General features: G+C 36.3%; 1 protein-coding gene across 1 annotated transcript in view; it reads left to right on the top strand.

Moving 5' to 3' along the window:
- Positions 1–25,168, top strand: part of Ccser1 (coiled-coil serine rich protein 1) — a 1,130,812-nt gene that overhangs the window by 479,692 nt on the left and 625,952 nt on the right.

Below are 25,168 nucleotides of genomic sequence, written 5' to 3' on the forward strand. Positions count from 1 at the left end.
CTGCAGCAGACACTTAATTTTCCTCATGTGTAGTTCGTGGTGATTTTCTTCTTATATCCAGTTACTGTTTCTTTATTCCTATAACTGAAATTGGTGCCATTGCTAATGTTGACTCTTTAGAGATTGCCATGGGTAGTTCATAGGGCTGAAGTGTGTAATAGGTATGAAATTTGCCCATATGGACACCTAGTACTGAGGTCTGCCTCAACATCAGGTGCTCTCTGACTATGGCAAGAAATTGTACAACCAGCTTTGTTCAATGATAAAATCTACTCTAAAATAAGAGATATATGTCTTATTTAGACAAAAAAAAGCTGATCCATAAGAAAGTATAGAGTGTACAAATAAAATACTAAATTATCAATAAATTCTTAGATAATTTTTTTGTACATTATTAAAAGATATAATATTCTATGGAAACACATGTTGCAAATTGGGTATCAAGTATCTAAAAGCATCATCAAATGAGTTAGAAAATGTGTCTAACCTCATATTAATTAATATTTATTATAAAATGGATTGGGTGTTGGTAGGTGATAGATGAAAAAGATGCTACATTATAAAAGTAAAATTTCTCTGGGTAAATGAAAGGTGTATCAGATTCTCTACTGACAGAGGAGTCGAATAATATAGTGTCTCTGTTGAGACTGACAATGAAACAGAACTTTCCAGGGGATATCAATCAGTCACAAGATTGCTCTCCACTAGCAAACATTTCCATGTATGGGCTTACATTACTGCAGTATTCAGACACTGGGGTGGTGGTATAACAGATAAAATGAAGCCTCAAATCATCCTCCAATCTCAAGAACATTCTGGCAGAATTACTGTGACTTGTCTGTGGAAATTGATTTCCTCTTAAAGAAAAATAGGCTTTCCTTATTGTGTTAAAAAATGATTTTATCTATTAAGTGTCTTTTCTTCTGAATATCTTTTTCTTTTATGACCTGAAAGGAAAAATGTTCTTTTCCTTACATTTTTATATCCATTTTTACCAAGTGATCAATAATCTGAATAGCTAATAAAATGAAGCCTAACCAAGAAGGAGGAACACTTAAAAACAAACACAAATGGATACACAGCAATGCCAACACTCAGCATGTCCTATGGCGAGTCATCTGTGTTACTGGATTTCCCTGCAGCAAAAAACACTGTTGGTGGACTTACATGACCATCATTACATCATAGGACAATAAATCATGATATTTCACTGTGTCCTCTGGTGGTTGTTTCAAATTGTTTTTTTTTTCCTTCAGCTAAAAGTCTACCTGTGTAGCCCAGGCTATCCTCAAACTCAGAATCCTTCTGTCTCTGCTTCCCTGATGCTGGCCCTGCAGCCTTGTGATGTCCTTTTAGAAGACAATAGGAAACCTTTGGCCAGGAACTTTAGAGAGACTCAATACTTGGGGTTCTGAACTGAAGCTATTTGTTGTTGTTGTTGTTGTTGGGGCTGTTGTGTGTGATCCTGTAGGTCCCCTTGCTGCCATTTCTCCAGACCACTCAAGCAAGAATGTGCATCTAAATAATTTCGCACACATGTACCAGCATTTAAAGGTTTGACATTATGCAACATATACATACATATATACATATATACATACACACAAACTCATATATCATATCTTCAATATAGGTGTATGTATGTATATGTATATGTATATATATATCACATACAGACATATATACTGAATGAAAAAAGAGTTGCTGCAATTTTTTATCTGTTACTTAATGATATTTTATTGTATTCTGATGCATTACAATTAGATTAGTTTTGCAATAAACAGACTATGGGATGTCAGAATTCTAATTCTCATAAAAATACAATAGCATTGTTTGGTTAAGAGCAAAGGAAAATGAGAACATTTTCTGTTTATAGTTCATATATTCAGAAGAATAACTTTTGAAACGATGGACTCACAAAACTAAAGGTTAAACTGGGTAATGGGCATAAAGTGATAATTATGTGTTGCAAACATTCTTAAATAGTAAAATCATCAGGGTAAAATAATATTTACAAGCCTAAATTTTACTTATAACTATGAGATTATTCTTGGCCTTAGGTAAAACAATACTAATAACATTGGAAAGAATACACACTTTACTGCAATGAATTTATTGAAAGGATATGACCAGTTTCCCTGTGATAGATGAGGCATCTATTTACCTGCCTCTCATCTCATCATGTTTCCTATGTAGACTTACTTCCTCATGATTGCTGTTTGATTGTTCTTCTTCATAGACTTGTATGGATGTCTTATCTTTGAAAGTAATGATGAGTGAGAACTTCCTTCTGAAGAATTTCTTTGTTGAACATATCATTTTACAAAAGTACTAGGAGTCATTGAAAATTAATGTTTATGGATAAACCTTTATGCATATATTGAACATTATATATAATATATATATATATATATAGAAAGAGAGAGAGAGAGAGAGAGAGAGAGAGAGAGAGGGAGACCCAGTAAGCCACAACATATTATATTCCATTTTGCATATCCCTCCACAAAATAGTTGACCTGATAAATTCCACTCTGACAGATGCTACCAAGTACATCTATTTACTGCACTCCATGATCCATACAAGTGCTGTTAGTCACACTGTTTAATGAAAAGTTTCTCAAATCAAGTCTGATGACTGCTCTGATGTTTTCCAGGCATGCCTGATGATGAGCCTGGAATATGAAACAATTTCCTACCATTATAAAACTAATTAAAGGAGGCAGTCATCCACATACCACATTGTAATGAATTATAATAAGTTCATCAATCTTACTCACTCTGATTCCAAAAAGTCCTTTGATAGGATCTGTAACAGCATCCTTCTTGGCCTTGAAACTGACTATCACAGATTCCAAACTATTGAAGATTCAAGCTTGAAACTGCAGATTGCTGTACTTATCAATGTCTTACATAAAATGTGTAGCTTCCACACTCATCCCACATTTTTTATCATTTTCTATTTCATTTTTCTAGTACTTTATTTAATGAAAGAAAACAATGATTTGGTATGAAATAGCTTAAGCATCTCAATGACTAAAACTGACTGAACCCACTCACATCCTTCCCAGAGATCATGAGAAAATTATAATGAATACTTGAGATCAAATGGTAAAAATGCCGCTTGTTTCTTCACCAGAGAAGGCTGTGTGTTTTTTCACAATGCCAAAATATAATAATAAATTGGATTAAAGTTTCTACAGCTCTCTCAGGTGTCTGATCATACAGCATAAATATAGTTGTTCCATTAAATTACAAATAGTTTTGCAATGTAGAACTATGTTACTAAAGAGGATTTTACAATCAAAGCAATGTGGTTGTTTAAATGTTAAAATGGAGAGAAAACTTCTGGCCAAAGAATGCTATTTTGTGCTTCATTATAATTAATTTCAGATGCCAATTTGTAAAGATGACCACTAGTACTATAACACGTGCTTGGATTTCTCCCTGCAGAAGTGCGTTAAAATGCATACATTTCAAATTTGATGGACAGTAATGATGAGTTAACTACAAGATGGATTCAGTTGACTTGACTACAACAGACATCTGGAGTATAGACCCAAGTTTGCCCCTGATTGACCCTGGGATATTTCCCCAGCACTGCTTCCAATGTGAAAAAAACTAAGAGTGGTGTGTGGAGCCTTAGGCCCTCATCCTGAAACCATTTACATCAGGCATATGCCTGACACCTTTGATGCCACCCTTGAGTTGACACAGGTGTACTGTGTTTGATGATGTCAATTTTGTCCTGTTAGATAAGCCCCTTATTTTTTATTTTATTTTATTATTGTGTGTGTTTGCATGTGTGTGATTTTTATTATTAATTAAATTTATTCATTTATTTTACATTATAATCACGGGTTCCCCTCCTTCTTCTCTTCCTCCTAACTTCCATGCCCAGCCAACCCACTCCACCTGTTTCTGTTCAGAAGGAGGCAGGCCTCCAATGGGTGTCAACAAGCATGCATATCAAGTTGAGGTAGAACTGAGCTCCTCCTCTTGTATTAAGTCTAGGAATGCAACCCAATATGAGGAAGAGGTTCATGGAAGTCAGGCAAAGCAGGACAGGCCCTTCTCCCATCACTAGGGAATGACAGATCCTTGCTGCTTATTTATTACTGACCAACTTTACTATCTGAAGTTGACATATCACTTCTTTGTTGCTAAGAAGCACTAATGCCATAGTACTGATCAGAATACTGTAGGATGTGATTCTTCCTAGATGAAAATTTTCCTAAAATATAATAGAAAATTATACAAAAGCCTTTGGAGACTTTTCTGAGCTCCAATCAACCTTATTTTGAACAACAATTTTTTATTTAAAAAAGGTTTTCTTCAATTAGTATATGTATTAATAATAAATACTAAAACCGGTATGTGATGGGTAAATAATGGCAATAGACATCAGTGCTAAAAGCCTGGTTGCAGACATGGCTCAGTGGTTAAGAGCATTTGCTACTCTTGCAGAGAACCTGGGTTCAGTTCCAAGATCCCATATGATGACTCACAAACATTTCTGACACTGTTCTAGGGTATTTAATACTATTTCTTGGCTTCTGTGGGAACCAGGTATGCATCTGGTATATACACAGAGACAAATATTCATATACATAATGTAAAAATAAACATTCTTTGTTTTTTTTTTTTGTAAGAGAAGTCATGTTCATCTACAGTACACTCCACATTTATTTAAGACTTAAGAACCAATTCTTATGATTCAGTGAGCAAGGGGCATCAAGATAATGATGGGGAAAGCTACAGAGACAACCAAACCAAACTAGTGGGAACTCATGAACTTTAGACCAACATCTGTGGAGTCTCCATGGCATTGGACTATACCTTCTGCATAAGTGAGACAGTTGTGTAGTTTGGTCTGCTCAAGGGTCTCCCTGGCAGTAGAGTCAGGATCTATCCCTGGTCTATGAGCTGGCTTTTTGGAGCCCATTACTTATGGTGGGACATCTTGCACAGCCTTGATACAGGGGAGGGGGCTAGAACCTGCCTCTACTGAATGTACCAGGCTGTGCTGACTTCCCATGGGAGGCCATACCTTGTTGGATGAGGGAATGGGGGGTGGGTTGTGGGGGAAGGCTGGAGGGGTCAGAGGAGGAAAGAGGGGGAATCTGTGCTTGGTATGTAAAATGAATTAAAAAATTCCTCAGTAATAAAAAAAAAAGAACTAATACTTCCTCTGTTCTTGGATTTTGGGAAACTGTCTAGCTTCTTAACATGCTGGTCTGCACTCAGGTGAATTGCCATAGCATTTCCATAAAATGATTTTTCATAGTTTACTAATATTGTTTATGAGGACACCAATATACCAAAGGAATAAACATTGAGAGGATACAGAAACTTGGTGAAATAACAGTTGTTCATTCTATAATCTCTTACCCTATGAATTTGTGATCTTCTTCTTCTTCTTCTTCTTCTTCTTCTTCTTCTTCTTCTTCTTCTTCTTCTTCTTCTTCTTCTTCTTCTTCTTTCTTCTTCTTCTTTCTTCCTCTTCTTCTCCTCCTCCTCCTCCTCCTCCTCCTCCTTCTCCTTCTTCTTCCTTCCTTCTTTCCTCTTCTTCCTCCTCCTCCTTCTCCTCCTCCTCCCTTCCTTCCTCTTCCTCCTCCTCCTCCTCTTCTTTCTTCTTCATAATCCTTAGGACATGTAGTCTTCTCAAAATCACTCCATTAAACAGTGTATCACCAGTAACTGGCAGAAGATAGGCATTAAAAAATACCTTTGAATAACTGTAAGAAAGAATTGACTAATTTGTATTAAAAAATGGAAACCTTACAAGTTTTTATAAGCATAACTGGATGAACTCTTAATGTTCACACTTAGCCCTTTCTGTTGTCTTGATTCACGCAGTTTACTAAGAACTACCAGGCACTGTTTTAATGTTTATCATGTAGAATTTGAATAGTGTGCTTTGATGTCATCACACACAGCTTCAAATGAAAACACTATTGTATTTCCCCATGCATGTAACTTAACTGGGTTTCTTTTGTAGTTGTGTTTACATTTCTCAAAGTTCTGCTTTTTTTTTTTTTTTGAGATTATAATTTAATTACATTTCTCCCTTCCCTCCCCTCCCAACAAAAGGCTCCCACAAACATCCCCTGCTCTCCTTCAAATTCATGTCCTCTTTTTTTAAAACTAATAGCTATTGGATATATATACTATAATCATAATATATATATATGTATATATATATATATATACATATATAATATATAATATAATGTAAACTGTTCAGTCCATATAATGATACATGTTTGTACGTTTCCAGGGCTGACAGTTTGGTAATGAACAACTAGTTGGTGTACCTTCCCTGGGGAAGACCATGTCTCCCATCCCCAGCTTTCCTCAGTCAACTATAGTTCTTTGGAGGGTCAGAGCTATGTGTGCTTTTCTCCATCGGGTTTTGGCATTCAGATCTGTACAATATGCATACTAATTTATAGCTAACCTGCAGGCTTGTTGTAATTATAAACTTAAATGTGTTAAAAAAACATTTGAGAATGTCTGGCATATTACTAACATAAGATAAAATAGGCACTATATCATACTGGATTATCTAAACACCATAGATAAATGGACTACTACTATTATTCCAGATTTCTGAAAGATTTGGTGCAATTGTTACACATTTACTTTTTTAGGTTCCCAATACTTAATTATAAATACACACTCACTACTCAGGTTGATAAAGAGTTAATAATATAATATACCTAGAATGTCTCACATAGAGTTAAAACCAAATGAGTATTAATTGATTCATTTTTTAAAAATTCACTTAAAACCAAATGGGAATTAATTGATTCATTTTTTAAAAATTCACTTTTCCTTCAACTTTTCTCTTTCCCTTTAGTTTAAGATTTTGGAATATAAAAGAAAATAGTTCACTGCCTCATGGCAGAATACATTTATTGGGCTATTTCCACATACTTCTCTCAAAAATATAACCAGCTTTTTGTCTGAGAATCACAAAACTCAAATTATATCATTCTGCTTAAAGTTACTATTGCAAAAAGGATAAATTCAGACTGAACAAAAGTTAATTTCTTGAATCTGTGCTTTACAGATCAGTGGCAATTTGAAGACTCTGACAGGGAGAATATTTTCTCTATATCCTTGCACCCATAAGTCCCTGAATAGAAAGAAGTACAAGTCACGCATCAAAAATACATTACAGATTAATTTGAAAGCAGGTGGTGCATGAGTGAGTGACAAGTGCTAGAAAACCTTGCTATGAACATTTCTAAAAAGCAAAATTTATTGTAACTGAGTTCACTGTCAAATGAAAATATATTATTGCAATTTATTTATATAGAAAATCAAAAAGAACCAAAGGGCACACATATTAAACACAAAATCTATCATTTTCTAAATGAACAATCTAGAGATGACTTATCTCCCTGTACCCTCCTGCATGTTTAAAGAGGGGACAGTTACTTCAGTGAAGTCTATGAGCTGAAAGGGGACTCCCTTTCTTCAGATTCCTAATCTTATGGAATAAGGCTGAGAGTGTGTTGATTGGCTTTCTAAAACCATTTATTAAGCTACATTGAATTAATCTGCTGTATATTTGGATCTAGATTGGCCTCTGAGGGCCCACATGCCAAAGATTTAGTCCCTAGCCTATGACACTCTCGGCAGACAGCAACTCTTTAAGAGATGGTGTGCAGTGGAAAGGATTTAGGTCATTGAAAAGAGGGGTTCAAATGAAATTGTGAAACTTTAGTGTCAATTTTCCCACCCCCATACCATGCCATGCATTGCCTCACCAGGCCTAAGAGGAAAGAGCATCTGCAGCAGATTTCCATCATGAAAATGCCCGCCCCCCTCCACTAACATGCATAGAGACTCTCCTTTAATATTGAGCCCACAAGATGAAAAATGTTTGTCATTTTCTGGAAGCCAAATCGGGATCCTGATACTTAATCATGACTATGGACCAAAACTGAGTTACTTCAGGTATCTGTTATGAGAATAGGAAGCTATAATACATTTGATCTTATGTAATTCAACACCAGGCATGTGAATACCTTGCAAAATGTCAATTTAGAGAGCATTAGGGTATTTTTCTAGAGTATCTGTGCCCCCAAATCCATCATATAGAGTCAGAACTCTCAGCCTAGTTAAATGTGCTTTGATAAGCTCACTTCCTTCCTTAAGTGTTGCATTCTCCTTGGTACCTTCTCTTCATTGGTGGCAATTTTATTGCCCTTCCTTTTCACCATCTGTTACCTTGCAGATGGCCAGGCTGGCCCTGCAGCAGTCACAGTGCATTGCGGTTATTATTTCTTCTACACTAAACATTTTTCCAATTCTTTGAATGTTCTTTATCCTTTTCACATGATTGCCAGAGTTTAGTGTTTTCTTCTTTTACTACTATCATATCATATTAGTTCTTCAGAATCCATCTATACCTTCTTCTAAGAAGGCTAAATTAAAACTCTCTACAACATAATAGTTCTGTTACATTAATGTTTGTCATAGTTTTAAAAAGTCCCTTGAGCTAGCCATACAAACACCCATTTTAACTTGAAGGCTTTTTGTTCACTAGCTAGCATGTAATATCCACTTATTTCTGTGTGTGTTGATGAATAAAAGTATGAATTATGGGCATTTAGAGCACACGCCCATGTCAGATTTTTCTCATGTTTTGCTTACATCTCTATGATGCCAGACTCTGAAGCAGACATCAGGATGCTCAACTCCCTCCAAGAAAATATTTTCCTTTAACTCTGAAACATATTGGATTTTCTTTAGAAGACAGAGTTTAGACATGTGACCCAGTCATGAACACTGGGATCAAAGGAAAGATTCTAAATTTGATAAAAATGTTACTGTGAAGAAAAACTACACTTACCTTACATACAAGTGAATGAGAGCATGATTTTGGATAGCAGTTCTCATAGATTTTTTTCTGAATAATATAATTTTTATGAACTATATTTTCTACCAAATCTTAGTGCTGTAATTTAGCCTTAAATATTGATGTTCTATAAACTTAAATGGACTTATAGACCATGGGATTGAATGGGTAGTCATCTCTTATTTGACTAAAAGTTAAAACTGAAAGGTGCTTTCCTTGATAAAATATACAATGAGCTCAATTGTTTGTGCTATTTCTGAGGCTAAAACAGCGTATTGTTTGTGCACCCTTGCATTTCTTAGAAGCATACCTTTATTTGACTGTACAGTTCAGGCTTAAGCTACCACTGAACATGACAAAACCTACCTCTTCTTTGTTTTCTAAAGCTGTTGTATCTGTATGCAAAGTCTTGTTTTTGCTTTTGAGACATTGTCTCTTATTTTAGCTGTTTTGATAACTTCTAATGCTGCCTTGAGTGAATCACTTATCCTTTCTATTTCAATTTATTTATGAAATAAACTAATAACGATTGTGATGTACCATATAAAAATCACATCATTTTGAAAAGAATGATGAAAATCAAAACCTTGTGTTAAATTCCAGCTAGATTAATATAAAGTGTAAAAGGTTTCCATTTCAAAATGTCCTCTGAAGTTGTCTTAGTACTATGGAGGGCAGCAGAGTCATTTCCTATAAAGCATTCCCTGACTACTCAGGGAGGGGAGTGTTGATTATACAGCACATCTCCTATGCTGTCCTCATTGAATTGTTAATTTGAATAGCACCAGGAGGCAGCTATTGGCATTGTTGATGGAATATATTTGTGTATAAAATATTTTTCCTTGAAGGAATTTCTGTAGCTATCCTGAGGAAGTCAAAATCAGTTTAACTTCAAATGTCATCCTAACTTTTCAGCTAGCATATCAAGGGCATATTAGATAGCAGATTACACACCCACTCATCCTTTTACTTCATTGTTATTGAAGTCTTCATCTGTGAACATTAGTGGATTACATGGTTTGCAATGTACAAATTTAGCTTTCAGCTCCTATCATGAAACAGCTTTTAGTAATAGAGACATATGTCTATATCTATCTATGGCACTATCTCTATCTATCTATCTATCTATCTATCTATCTATCTATCTATCATCTATCTATATGAATGAATAAGAGTGATGAAGTTCTGGTGGGGACTTTGACATCAAGGCAAAGAAAGTGATTGTGATACTTTTAAGAATGTTTTCCAAATGCAAGCATGAAGACCAAGGTAATGGCTTCTGGTGTGAGTACTGCAGATTAACAGCTTGAAAACCTAATTTCTGCTCTTGCAACAAGACTGAACAAATGGAGTATTAACCCTTACAGTTGAGAAATGAGAAACATGATGCTACAGAAAATAAATGTCTGTTGCAATGTGCAGTCAAGAGATCACTCAAAAGTTATACCAGAAAGCACTTAACCTTGAGCAGAGCCACTTGAAGCATAACTGGGACTTTGGACTTAGACACTGAGCTTGCATGATGCTAATGCTAATGAGTTGCTAGAGGCTGAGTAAAGACTATTTTGAGAGTTAGAAGCTTTTAAAAGTACATCATTGTTTTTCTCTGCTGAGTAGTATTCCATTGTGTATATGTACCACATTTTATTTATCCATTCTTCAGTTGAAGGACATCTAGGTTGTTACCAGCTTCTGGCTATTACAAACAATGCTGATATGAACATAGCTGAGCAAGTGCCCTTGTGGTATGATTGAGCATTCCTTAGGTATATGCCCAAGAGTGGTATAGCTGGATCTTGGGGGAGATTGATTCCCAATTTTCTAAGAAAGCGCCATATTGATTTCCAAAGTGGTTGTACAAGCTTGCATTCCCACCAGCAGCGGAGGAGAGTTCCCCTAGTTCCACATCCTCTCCAGCATAAAGTGTCTTCAGTGTTTTTGATCTTAGCCACTCTGACAGGCATAAGGTGGTATCTCAGAGTTGTTTTGATTTGCATTTCCCTGATGATTAGGGATGTTGAGCAATTCCTTAATGGTCGAGAGACAACCATAACTGACCTCCTCTGACGATAGGATGGCCAAGCATCCTAATTGTCTTGCTAGAAACCCCATCCAATGACTGAGGGAACCGGATGCAGAGATCCATGGCCAGGTCCCAGGTGGAGCTCCAGGAATCCAATTGGCAAGAAAGAGGAGGGTTTGTATGAGCGAGAATTGTTGAGACCAAGGTTGGAAAAAGCACAGGGACAATTAGCGAAATGAATGGAAACACATGAACTATGAACCAATAGCTGAGGAACCTCTAACTGGATCAGGCCCTCTGAATAAATGAGGCAGTTGATTAGCTTGATCTGTTTGGGAGGCATCCAGGCAGTGGGACCGGGTCCTGTGCTCATTGCATGAGCTGGCTGTTTGGAAACCTGGAGCTTATGCAGGGACACTTGGCTCAGTCTGGGAGGAGGAGACTGGACCTGCCTGGACTGAGTCTACCAGGTTGATCTCAGTCCTCAGGGGAGGCTTTGCCCTGGAGGAGGTGGGAATGGGGGGTGGGCTGGTGGGAAGGCAGGGGATGGTGTTGGAGGGGAGAGAACAAGGGAATCCATGGCTGATATGTAAAATTAAATTTAACAAATAAATTTTTAAAAAGTACATCATTGGGAAGCTCAGCATTCTCACAAGCCTTACCTGTAGGAATTACAGGAATCCTCTTGGTGTCACATTCCCCTTTTAGAGGGCTGCTTTGCAGCAGAAATGTTGATTCCTCTCATTTCAGGAGAAAGTAACCTTCTCAATTCCACCTCTGCTTGATCTTCCTCCTCCATTGTAAGGATAGGTAAAAATAAGTGTGGTAAATGGTATGTGCCAATTTAGTACATTAGAAACCTAATGGGAAGAAGACAGACCAACTAAAAGGGTATGATTTAATCCCAGGAATATAGAATCACCATGCAGAACTCTTTATTGCCCCACCAACAGGACCCCAGGTTAAAGAACTACATGACACATACACTTAGAAATATGGAGGGAGGGGGGGAGGGAGGGAGCGAGGGAGCGAGGGAGGGAGGGAGGGAGGGAGGAAGAAAAGGAGAGAGGAAGAGAAAGACAGAGAGATGTTAAAATAAGTATCCAGAAGTAGTATGTCTAGGACTCTAATGGAAAAAATAAATAAATAAAACAGAAAAAGAAAAATGCAAATTCTAAGAGAGAACCACAAAGAAATGTTAGGAATTAATGACTGTCACTGAAGCTATGAATGCATTTAAAAGCTTATGAGCCAGATGGAAGGATTGACAAGAAAGGAATACTGTTGGCTGAGTGCAGAGAACAGGAACAGCACTGAGCTGCCATATTGCTTAACTTCAGTCTCACACATCCTGCAGATCCAGGGTTACTCCCTGAGAAGAAGGTACAAATTTGGCATAGGGTTTCCCTAGGTGGAAGGAATTAATAAAATATATTACTCAAGTGTTAATTTATAGATAGTTTCTCTGCAAGAAATTGCTGAAGTGAAGATTTGAAGGGTAGGTGGAGAGTGTTTGGAGCAGAAACCTGAAAATTTTGAACTTTATACAGTATGATAAGAAGAAAAAATGTCAATGAGTTTGAAGGGTAGAAACTCAAAAGTGAGAAATGCTTTAAGTATTCTTTGTAATGTGGAATCAAAAGCAGAGACTGAACTAAGGACTGAAAATAATTTTCTAATTAACACTGATGAAATTTCAATTAAGTGACTAGTCAGGAAACCAGCTTTCAGAGACAAGAAGATTAAACAATTATCTGTTATCAAATTGTTGTGCTAAATGGTAAATGAGGACATGGATCCTATAAATGTAGTTCATCTTTCAAGAATTTCATTAAGGGGACTAGAGAGAGAGCCCAAGGTTTTTTCCCATCACACACAGTTACACCTCATAACCACATCTGACTCTAGCACCCGGGCTTCAGAGGCCCTCTTCTTGCCTCCCTGGAAAATTTCATGCTTGTACACATAGATAAAAACATTTACACACATAATGTTTTGTAGAAAAGTGTCTCATCATTGAAATAAGGGTCAGGAATGGAAGTTAGATGCACACATATCAAAATTATGTGTTGCTATTTTGTTGTTGTTGTTGTTGTGACACTTGTTTAAAGAAAGATAAACACTAAACAATCTAAAAGACTCAGATAGCTAAGTAGAAAATAATTAATCTGAAAGTTACTAGGATTTCAAGAGTGGTCTCCCTACACTATTATTCAGGCCATTGGTGAACAGGTTTTAATCCTGATCAAGATTTAACTGACCTAGATTTCACCAACAACTGCTTTCCTGAAAAATTCTTGGGAAGCCTGTCTTTTCTCTCATCATCCCAGAAAACAGAAAAGTATTTTCTACAAGAGAACAGTCTATGACCTACTGTGATTACACTGTGCAAACATCACACAAATTGTACAATGCTCATTTTACAGACTTCTGTAATTGTTCCAGGAAGTATTTTTCATAAAGTGAGATTATGATGATGGGAATGGTGAGCTCCCATTTACATTTCCAGCTAGTTCTTGTAAACCTGGGGATAGGGAGGGGACTGCAGTGCTGTGCAACATCTTCCAGAAGGTTTAGTAATGTTCTCATCCCAACCCTTTGAAAGCACTCTATAGTACTGTTTGTGGATTTTTTTTAACTTCTTTTTAAACAGTTTGTTTTTTTCCTTGTACTAGGGTAGTGAACTTGGACCCCTGTGCATGCTAGATGAGTAGGACTGCAATATCCCAAACCTGCAACCTACATGATTATTTACCTTTTGTTATGTCATAATCCTAAGATTTGACTGTGATGCAAGATGTTGCATAGCTGGACATAGTTGGAGAAGCAGTAGAAGCATGGAAGCCATGTCTAAATCTGTAATGTGAACAGAAAGATACGTTATTTTCAAGATAGTGTAATACCATTAAAGTGCAAATCTCTCAAAATGGCATGTTCAAAGTCTAGACTTCATGAGTTATAAATACAGTTTCTGTTTTAAAGTCAAATAACTTGGCAAATGTATTCTATGCATTTTTTGTAGATTTTCTTTCTATCCTGGACAATAAAGGATACTTTAATAGTTAGTGATCCCTTAAGATTTCTTGGTGATCTTAAATTTAACTTGAAGCCTCTTTAAGCCACAGATTTGTGTTTTTATGTAAGTGAATTATACAATATGTGCAGCACTTATATAGTGGATTGTGTATCTAGTGCAATACATTACATAAGCAATCATTCATAGTATATCTACTTGATAGGCTGAAAAACCATACTTCTCAAATCCAATTATCAGCCATAATAAAAGATTTCTGATGTAAGAAGATTCAGATAATGACCACTTGAAGACATGGCTGTGCATGATGTCGCTGCCCATTAGTGTCTCTGAAAGGAACAAAGCATGACCTTAACTCCCCTCCCCCAACTCTGTAATTCTGGTTTTTGTTTTGTGTCTGTAATCTGTATCTTTGGCTAGTTCTCACTGTCTTTGTGCAGTTTAGTGTGTGACTCCTCAGGCTGCTGGAAACCACTGCTTAAATTGAGTGACATTACCTGTTAATTCCTGCAGAACACAGTGTTGAGGTTTCTACTGTTTCATCTTCTCCAAATTCTATAATTATGAAAAAGTCTTTAAAACACTGCTGAGGCATTGCATAGATTTGTATTCTTCATCAGGATCATAATTCTGCATTCTACAGAACAGAATACTATGTACATTTTAGGGTCTTATAAAATAGGGAAGCTTGTCTGGCTTTTATTCTCCTGTATTGACAGATAAATTCAGACTGGCATGACTCTCATCCCCCTTTAAAACAAAAAATAACTAATGTATATGCATTACCAAGAAATGCTCAATGTTATTCACATTGTCTTTATGTCTGATGGTGATCTAAATGTCCAAGAGCCTTTGCTCTCTCCTTGCAGGAGATGAAAGAGATGCCATGACCATGCAGCCAGGTTCCTGCTGGCATTTTGTTTCATGAAACTTAAAGATTCTTTTGATGATAGAACATAGCACACTGACACATCCCACTGGTAGGTAAAACACAGAACTTGTTATTGCTCCAAAGAGCAAAGGCTGCCCCATGGGGACTTGGTCACCTTGGTCAGCCAAGGTCACCCTGAGAAAGAGTAGCAATAGGCAGAAGCTGCAGGAAGCAGCCTGCCACAGCAGGCAAGGGTTAACTAGGGTTTCCTAGGATACCTGTGTTTGGGTAATATGAATAAAGGATAGGTCTCTGAGGTTTCCCTAGCTGCCCAGAGTTTGCTCCTGAGCTAGGAGTAGGGTGTGCTGGAGGGGTCGCCTACTGGGAAGATTGATATGTGAACGCTTTCCAAGTGAGGGACAGGTAAGGAAGCTGATATTGGTTAGACACTATACAAGGAAGCTCATTGGATTCCAAACACTGTCTCAATATGAGATCCAGACAGCATTTGACAAAATGGAAAACTGTGCTGCATGCTGTGCTGCATGCTACTATGGTAGAATGGAGATAAGCTCCATGCTTTATGTTTTCATCTTTCCAGAAAAGATTAAAGTTCATTGTACTATTCAATTTATTGCTAACTCCATGATGTAGAAAAATAATATTCTCTCTCTTTAAAATAAGAAAAAAAAAAACCCATGAAGATACTTCAGTCAATACAAAACCACATCTCAACTCTGGTCTGAGAGATCCAACAGGCATATAAATGGTATACCTACATGCATGCAGGCAAAGCATCATATGTAAAGTAAAATAAATATATCAACAAACTTAAGTCTATTCTATAGCCAGATATGCATAATCATGGCCTGGTAATGTATGTGGATAGTTCCTGATACCATGTTCTACTGTGGAAGTGGTTATGTGAGGTTTATTAGTTATAGAACTAAGAATGTCCTAAAACAGGCATTTACTAAGTGCATTGGTGGGGATGTCAGGTGTGTTATCACACAACTGGAAAGACTGAGACAGGACTCAGATGCTATCTGATGATATTCTTAGCTTTTGGATTGACAGCAACCAGTGGTTTGCAAAAGAACACATTAAGGGGGTGGGCAGCAAATGGCTTTCCAGGGGACCAAAAATATTCTGAGATAAATTTGGCTTTGGTCAAAAGTACCTTAACCTTCCCTATTCTCAAAGTTTAATCACTTGACCTTGTACACAGGGCCTATTTGTTCCCTCACATACCTATCTTCTGGTACAGTCAATTCACACTTGATGGCAGGTAGAAGCTTTTAGTGTGGTGTTTTAATTTTTCCCCATTTAATCTTCATCATGGGAAGGGGCATTTAAATAGCTGTTTCCATGACTTAAAGTATAGAGTATTTTAATCCTCTTTGTTTAAAAAAAATGTTAGTGTCAGACAATCTCAAAAATCTTGAGAGTATTTCTTGTCCCCCAAATTTCTACTGAACAATTTCAGGATGGCAATATGAATAAATATGAGCCTTTTGTTAGTGATCTGTTGAGAAGTTCATCAATGTTGTGTTCATCGACTTGTCTTGGTATAGCTTTCAATTGATCTTGATGATACCTGGGCTTTAGAAGATCAGAAACTAACTTGTTATGCCTAATAACTTGCTCTGTCTTCCTCTAACTTCATTCATATTTCTTCAGCCATAAAATACAGCCAATTTAAGATGTCTTTAGGAACTTCCAATATCAATTTTACCTTTAATTTTTTTCTTACAAAAATATTGGTTGTAACAAGAGTAGTAAAATTATTGAGTAACAATTTTGATATGAACCTTGATTTAGGTTAAAATATTCTGTCCATTTAACTTATAATTAGAAAAAATGAATAACTATAATATTTTAAGTTATACAAGTTCATTTTTATTATTGTTTGTATAAAGACCTAAGTCAAAATAGATATTGGCAATAATTTAGGAATAATAAACCTATGTCTCATAAAACTACCTTAGTATTTTTTTTCAATGTATACTAATTAAAGCATAGAGCTGTAATAGGTTTTTTTTAAGGGTGATGGACAGAATTTCTGGTTCCTGATTTTGTTTTCATTGTATTTAGTATTTGCTGAAGTTGTTTTTTTTTTTTCCTTCCTTATTGTTGTGCCTAAGCCTCCTTTATCCCAGGAATCTACTATTTTCTGAAATAGCTGGTTAAAAAAATATTATAGGAAAAATGAGACTCTACATCAAGTGTTTATGTATTTCAAAGCCTCCACACAAATTGAAGGTCCTGTGATCTTTTAAGAGATGTAAATAGCTAAGAATTCTTGGGTTATTTCTAAAGGAACCTTTTGTAGACCAAAAAAAAAAAAAAAAAAAAAAAAAAAAAATCAGTGCCCAACATTCTTCTTCAGCTGTGGTATGTCCTGTCATAAACACCACTGCTCGAAAAGCCTGTGCATGCTCTGGCTTGATTTACATAAAAAAGTAGACATTTCAAAAACACTCATTTTAAAAATGAAGTTACTAACAGTTTCAGTATCAAAATTAATAAATACTACTTTCTTTATATAAGTAAATTATATTACATTTTTTTCATTTTGTTTATAAAATTTATCATGATCATAATATCTTACAAACATTTGTTCAATTTAAATAAATATTTTGAAAAGCTGTGTGTGTGTGTGTGTGTGTGTGGCGCATGCCTTTAAGCCAAGCACTTGGGATGAAGAGGCAGGCAGATCTCTGTGACTTTGAGGCCAGCCTGGGCTACAGAGTGAGTTCCAGAATATGCTCCAAAGCTGTCTCAAAAAAATTAGAAAATATGATCTATTATATTTGGTAATGTATTTGTTATTTAGGTAAAAGAATAGAAGAACACTCCTTGGGTGAACTTTCGCCATTTTGCCTCTATAAGCATAGCCTCTGCTACCAATCTTCCATTTCCATCCCTTGCTAGATGTATGTGTATATACATATACATATACATACATACACACACACACACACCCATGTGTGTGTGTGTGTGTGTGTGTGTGTGTATGTGAGTATCTTATCAAAATGTTTGGGAATGAACATGATCCTGATTCTGATATTTTTACATTTTGGTTGTTTGAATGTACAGAATGCGGTATCTGTGGGATGGGACCCAAGTTAAATGCAAAACACATTTCTATTTCATATGGCTTTGAGTACATGCCTAGGGTAGCTTTGTATGATAATGTGAATATAGCTGTTTTCTCAGTGCAAAGAGCAGATCAGATATGGAATTTTCCCATTGTGGTATCAAAAAATTTATATTTTGGAGCATTTAGGAATTCAGATTTTTAGGCTGTGTTCAACATATAATATGCCCATTAAAATATTAAATATTGTGCCTTTATTTTCATATTTCTATCAAAAACTACTCAAAGATAAAAATTCACTTATATAAAACAGCAGGATGCTGGGTCATCACTTCAATAGTGTATAGTGGCAATTATTCCTTTTTAAATATCCATGATCATATAGTGATTTCCATTACTAAAATGGACTGTAGACCAATTTTAATTATTTAAAATTAGTCAAGAGTCAAGTGCTGTTTTTTGGTCCTATCTTCCATGTCTAAAGAGTCTCATTCCTGAAGACATAGGATGACTGCTCTTACCACTTTCCTTTACTAGTGACCCCACTGAGGAAGTCCATGTGTGACCCTACAGCAATGTTGACCCAAGAAGTCTATGGGTAGGGAGAGCTGGGAGAAAGCCACGAGTTTCTGAAGGTTCTTACATTTTCTAATCTCATGTTTTCTCTCCTCCCTGACATCTTTCTGGTCTGTTTCCTTTCCTTTTTCACTTGCTTGTAACAGTCTCTCTTCATTGGCTCAGAAAAATTGTCTGTCATTAGTTTATTTATTTTGTTTTTTTAACCTCATTTTTACAATGAAGAAAAAAGGCTTCTTTGCTGTAAAATGAAACTTGGAGAGAGGCCAGTAAGTTTATAAATAAATAGGACACATTTTCCAAATTTCTGAGAATCTAGGTTTACGTTTCAAATTTTATGAAATAAAAGTATAGAGGTTAAGTAAATCAGGAAAATGAAAACTTAAATCACACAATAATTTTGTTTTTAAAACTAACATCATGGATTCCTGTATGACTGTGAATCATCACACACACTAACTCCAATATGACTACTGAGATCTTGTCTGGATTCCTTTTGACTCTAATAAGCTTGATTCTTAAAACTTATCGGATAAATTGCAATTTTGTTTGTTCATAATTTTATTATTTAACCATTTAGAGCTGTGATTCTCAACTTTTCTAGTGCTACAACCCTTTGATACAATTCCTCATGTTGTGATGACTACCAACCATAAAATTATTTCTGTTGCTACTTTATAATTGTAATTTTGCTCCTATTATGAATCAAAATGTAAATATGTTATATACAGGATATCTGATATGCAACCCCCAAAGGGGTTTTGACCCACAGATTTAGAACAGCTTATTTAGAGTGATGCACTGGACAAGTGTAGCTTGGGTTTTTCAAACAGAGATAAACTGGGGCTGCAGTCCCCTGAGGCTCTCTCTGGCTTGAGGTCTCATAGCTCATGGTTCATGCAGGATGCTCTTTGGCAGCTCATTTACTGTCAGTGGTAAAGCTTCACTCTTCTCCACTTATCTGATTAATTCTTTCTACAACACAAGAGAGATCACAATGAAAGCAAAAATACTTATCTTGAGCTAGTCCTAAACACTGTGCACTGCCATCATAGTCTATTGGGCAAGCAAGTCAATAAGATCTACTGAGATCCATGCATCATAAGACCAGTCTCTACAGTGACAGTGGCAGGATAAAGGAAACTACACCCAATTCAATGTGAATGAATAAACCAAGAATATTAAGTCCTTTCATTCTATAGATCTATATGGTTTCTAACTTATGTTGTATAGCTCTTTTCCTCTGATTTGAAACATTTTCTCTCATTAGAAGAAAAGCTCATAAAACAGAGTAAATCAAGATTACCAGTTTCAGGAAGCTTCTGAAACTTACAAGATTCAATCACCCCTCAAAGATATATGAACAGGTAACAATTGGTTGAAGCTGCCTGAATGTTAAGAGAGATCCAGGGTGACTTGGGAGGGAGGCCTGGAGGGTGAGAGTAGGGAGGAGGTAGGATCTGTGGGTGGTATGTAGAGTGAGTAGAAAATTTCTTAATGAAGAAAAAAATGAAAAAAAAAAAAGAAAATTTTTAAAAAAGCCAGGCAAGCTCTGATTAGTCAGCAAATAACCATTCCTTTTCCTAATCAGAGACATGGTTGTTGTTCAATGAAAGATGAATAAAATCAGATTTATTTTCACTTAAAAAAACAAAAGAGAGATCCAAGGTTGCAGCTCCCATGACTAATCAGAAATAAAGAAGTGATCTTTCTAATGATGCTGTTGTCTTTGAATTGAAGCTTGTTCATGTGAGCAACCCCTCACCCATGTTTCTGTGAAAATCTCAACAACCTCAGTAGTAGTTGATGGAATTGTTACTTCTGTCTGTTGTCAGTGCCCTAGGAAGGGTGAATAGACTTCTATGCATGTTTCCTAAGTTGTGCTACAACTCAGTGTGTCATTTTGCTAAATATGCTCCATAATTTGCATCGATAGTAAGACTATTTACAGAACATTATTATTAGCCTTCATCTAAGAATGTAGGAGTTGTATTACACTGCTGTCATTTTGCACATTGGGCATATTTAAGAAATATTTATTTGTATACATGCATATATGTGTCAATAACAACAGAAAACAAACTGTTAGATAGCTAATATTCTTTGGCAAAGTCATTCAGATAGCGTACTCATGAAATTGTTTCATGGCATACAAAGTTTTGTTTATTTGATGTTTTAAATGGGTAACAGTGATAGATTATATTTGTGTGTTTTAAAGTTGTGAGACTGTAAACATCTTTGAGAAATTACCACAGGAATAAAGTCTGAGGCTTTTTAAAGAGAGCATGTTTTTGAAAAGATTAAATTCTTTAAAGCAAAACAGAAGCAAATCTACAATATTAGAATAATTAATCCACAAAATACTAATTAATTCCTAAAAACTACTGTTGATCATTAGTACCACTACAAAATTAAAATAGACACATGCTGAATCCCTGAAGACTTATTGAGTGCTGTAAGAGCTATGTTAAGTTGACAACTTTTAACCATTTTCTCATTCAACATCTGGTGGGCTCCCAAGTGAAGTCCAAGGTTACCACTAGATGGTCTGAAACAGTGACTAACCTCAGAGAGTGGGGCTGGGAAGTTTAGCTTCAGGCACTCTCCATCCACTGACTGAACAAGAGCTAACCTGCTTTCCTCAGTAGAGAATTCCTGGTGTAGCCCAAGAGAGTTCAGAAGGTAGTTGTTTAACTAATAGGATGTATCAATGTGAAATATGTTGGTGCTTTTCCCTGCAGCTTTCATTTTTCCCCTTCGTCTCATGAATCTTTATCCTCTTCTCTAGCAAATATGCAGCATGCTTAACTCCATCTCAGTATTTACTTTCAGAAGAGAAAATTTGATAATGTATTATTTTATGTATAATCTTAACTTCCTTTAGATATGATGATATAAAAGTTTGAAATGTGTAAGTAGTAATAATACAGAGTGTTAGACAACAGGTAACTTCTAGCCTGGTGCGATTTTTGACACCCACAGTGATTTTCATGGAGTTAAAAGAAGTTAACTACTAGACAGAGAAACACATAGCTATTTACATGATCAGGTAACAAGGATTTGACCCTAGACCTTGTTATTTATAAAAAATCATGTTGTTGTTTTCCATGCCTCTTAAGTGTTGCTAATTTTCCCTTTGCAATGTGAAACAACTTGAACATCCTGCTTCTGAGAACACTATGTAGAATTAATTTTAAAATGAATGAGTATAAAATCAGCCTATGAAACCCATATTGTGTGGGAAAACTAGATCACATCTCTGGTTAACATGGCTATACAGGTCAGTTTTTCATCTAGACACAACCTAGAGTCACTTTGGAAGAGGAAACCTCAATTGACAAATTGCCTCTAGCAGATTGGCTTGTGGGGATATCAATGATGCATTTTGTTCATTAATGATGGATATGGAATGGCCCAGCCCACTGTGGGTAGTGTCTTACCTGGGCAGGTGGTCCTGGCCTATATAAGAAGGCAAACTGAGGAACCTATGGGGAACAAGCCATCAGGCATCATTCCTCCATGGGTCTGTCTCAGTTCCTATATCCTGGTTCCTGATCTGAGCTCATCCTGTCTTCCTTTGCTAATGGATTGTGACCTGTAATCAGAAATAAACCTTTTCTTCCCCAAGTTGCTTTTGGTCAGTTTTGTTACAGCCATAGGAAGGAAACTATAGCAGTTGTCATTGGAAAAAGCAAGGAGATATTAATAAATTAGAATTACACAGTATTTCTCACCATAGAAAAAGTAAAGTGCAACCCAGAATAACCAAATCCTATTTCATCTTCTCCCTTAGATATTTTCTGGTCAGGTCAGATAGACATACAGACTAAGAGAAAATGGGTGCATTCTGAATGTATGTAATGTTCATTTACCATTTTTATAAGAAGGAACATGAGCCGGGCAGTGGTGGTGCACGCCTTTAATCCCAGCACTCAGGAGGCAGAGGCAGGCGGATCTCTGTGAGCTCGAGGCCAGCCTGGGCTACCAAGTGAGTTCCAGGAAAGGCACAAAGCTACACAGAGAAACCCTGTCTCCAAAAAAAACAAAAAACAAAAAACAAAAAACAAAAAAAAGAAGGAAACATGAATTGAACATCTTCTATGTGTCAAATACTATGCCTGCTGATAATGACATGCTAAGGAACTAGTTTATATGTTGAAGCAGTAAAGATAAAGAAAAGTCCAATGAGAGTGGGAACAAGCACACATTTGAAGTATCATATGAGATGATGTTTGGTTTAGATGCAATGGGGAGCTCTTCATCTAATAGTCCAGTCAAGCTACGAAATAATTTTTAAGATTTGTCCTATACTAGTACATATTGGGGGGGGTACAGATAACCATCTAATGGGTGGAAGGGAGTAAAATCCAACAATGTGTGTATTATATTTCAGCTTGGTTTGAAGAAACATTTTAAGGTGGCTGGAAATCAAAACCTTGGAGTCTTCTCAAATATGCACATGACAACCAAGGACATAGTGTGCTGCGCTGGAGAGTTTGATTTTTCACTGAAAAAGAAAAGTAATACAGCAGAAACTTCCAAAAATATATACATATATGAAATTGATCTAAATGAAATCACCAAAAATAAATGAGAAGACAATCCCAACTGACCATCTCGTGTCACCAAACAAAGTTTCTAGTACTGGAATTGGGTTATATGTAATTGAGTTGTGGACCCATGGGAATTCCCAAAAACCCCAGACTGTTGACAAGACTATAGGTTGCTCGTCACAGAATAACAGCAAGGCCCCATTGTGGAAGACAATACCTACACAGCTCATTAAACACAGAGTAGTTGAACTGGTGCCTCCAGTAGAGTTTTCACCCCTATGTTATAGCATCTTTGGTACAGGAAGACACTCTGCATGCTACCAAAAAAGAAATGTAAACACCAAGCCAGCCATAAACTCTTTATCTGTAATGGTGTATTGCCTGCTAGATATGCTAGGACAATGGTGGCACAAAGGTTGTGGGAGCAACCAACCATTAACTGATATGACTCAAAGCTCACTCCACAAGATGAAACCCATACCTGAAACTGTTTGGGTGACTAAGAACCTGAGGCTAGATAGCCCAAGGGCCTATGGTAAAACCAAATAATATGGATCTAAACAAAGAAAATAAAACAATGTAGTGATAAAATGACCCCTATGATAGTATGCTGTACTCAGAAACCAGTGCCACGTTCAGCCATCATCAGAGAAACTTCCTCCTGCAGCACATTATGCAAAGAACGAGGGACCTTGGGATATTCAGCACTAAATGGGATGCCTACATTGAAACCCTCAGAGCTCAGAGAACCCCCTGGAAGAGGAATCTGAAAGAGTGTCAAAGCCATAGTGGGTGGAGGACACCAAGAAAACAAGGCTGTATAAATCACCATGAGCAACGTTCATAAGAACTCACGGATATTGGAGCAGCATGCACAGGGCCGGCATAGATCTGTATCAGGTCCTCTGCACTTAGGTCATGGCTTCCAGTTTAGTGTTTTCATGGGATTCCTGAATGTTTGAACCAGTGAGTCTCTGATGTTTGTGGCTTCTCTTGGGCTCCTTTCCTTCTGTTGGTTTGTCTTGTCCAAATTTGATGTGATAGATTTTGTTTTATCTTATATTTATTTTTGTTATATTTTTAAAAATGAATGAGTGGATGAAAACCTAGCCACTAGGGTAAAGGTTAACAACTGAATTGACATTTTTACTTGCTGGGAGAGGGAACATCCAGTTTTCTCAAGTGGACTAACACTGGGTAGATCAACCTTTCCACAACAGGTCTCATATTCTGGAATAGTTGACCAACATATAGTGGACTCCACAATTTTTTTTGTGTGTGCTTTCATTTGATGGTTTGTTTTGTTTTGTTTCTTTTGGGGTGTTATTTTGTTTTCTTGGGTTTGAGGGGTTCTGTTGTTCTATTTGGTTTTTGTATTTTGCTGAGAAAGTATCTAAAATTGTGTGGGTAAGAAGGGTGATAGAATTGGGAAGGAATTGGGAAATGGAATTATATAGAAAAATATGAGTAAAATATATTTACAACTAAAAATTTTAAATAGTAAAAATATAATAAAAAAGAAAAATGCAAAAAACAGAAAAATATGACTGTTACAATGAAAAAATGATGGCCATTCTCTCCTACTCAAGAATCTTTTTCATAAAGGAAGTGATAGATAAGGAAAATGAGCTTAGAGAATTTGCAGATGAATCAATACCTCCTACAATTGACAAATGCATATTTGAGACAATCAAGTCAGAAATATTAAGGAAGAATAAATAATTAGTATTAGCTTTGGCTCAGTTAGTATATACTAAAAGCTTCAAAGAGTTTTCTGTCCTTTAATAAATGGGGGATGATGAAGAGAGAGGTCTTGGAAAGAATGTGGAATGATTGATATGTTTGCATGTCCATAGACAGTGCTAAGATTCTGATGAGGTAGAAGCTCTATTCATGAGTAGAAGTTTAGAAAATTTGGAATTCTGTAAAGGGTGATTGTATTGGAAAACTACCAACACAGAATTACAGAGACCATGGGTATGGATGTAGAAGCTGAATGTGCTATCACATTGAGAATGTAAAAGCTGCAGTGAATCCTAGTGAAAGGGACTAGTGAAGTATCCTAGGAACATCATGGATGAAGAGAGTGTAGCATGACCCCGGGTTAAGAATTAATACTTGGCTGGGCGTGGTGGTACACAC

The sequence above is a fragment of the Peromyscus leucopus genome, chromosome 3, assembly GCF_004664715.2.
Source record: "Peromyscus leucopus breed LL Stock chromosome 3, UCI_PerLeu_2.1, whole genome shotgun sequence".
Taxonomy (NCBI): Eukaryota; Metazoa; Chordata; class Mammalia; order Rodentia; family Cricetidae; genus Peromyscus; species Peromyscus leucopus.